The following is a 785-nucleotide window of genomic DNA, read 5'->3' as shown; positions in this document are numbered from 1 at the left end:
TAGAACTACTTTTGAGTGAATGATGATAGAAGTTTCATTTTTAGGTGAACTATCTCTTTAAGTGTAATTCATGCTGCGTCAAACTGCAAAATCTATATTCTATATGGACTTGTAGCTTCACTGTAGAGAGAGAAATGACACATGACCTAATGTACAAAATAGAAAATGCTAATAAACATATAAAAATGAAACACTGACGCTGATATAAAGAATTATGAGTAATATCGTATTTGCTAAAAACACAACAACAACACACCGTATGGAAAAACTAACAACTGACATAAACAGGACAAACCTGTTATCTGGACTGTTATTTATGTAACGCTTTGTTGGAAGAGTGTGATTTTCTCAGATCATTTCAAGTGCACAATGTGTGTGTCGCTTTACAGTAATTCAATGATTTATATATGGAAGACGGTTTTATCTGAAGCGGCATACAATGCATTTATGAAACACATTTTAGCACTCAACGCATATCCTGGGACCAGCGTTTGTGCTACAGGAACCCTCAATTCAAAAGAATATACTCAACCCATCAAATCAGTCTTAAAACCTCTTATGATTAATAACTTGCATTTTGCATCAATAATTGACAGAAGAGATTAAAAATGAGCAGGTATTACAGTATATGTACAGCTGTGCATCTGCCATTCAGTGCCTTTCACTGAATGAAATCCCATGTCTATGTCCTGCTTTAAAAATTTAATAAAACATTGATGCGAGAGAATTCTGGTTGGGTATATTATTGTGGATGATATCTGCCTCTCCAAGAGTGAACAGAAAAA

The sequence above is a fragment of the Sinocyclocheilus grahami genome, unplaced genomic scaffold, assembly GCF_001515645.1.
Source record: "Sinocyclocheilus grahami isolate Dianchi unplaced genomic scaffold, SAMN03320097.WGS_v1.1 scaffold711.1, whole genome shotgun sequence".
Lineage (NCBI taxonomy): Eukaryota > Metazoa > Chordata > Actinopteri > Cypriniformes > Cyprinidae > Sinocyclocheilus > Sinocyclocheilus grahami.
This window is presented reverse-complemented; position numbering follows the sequence as displayed.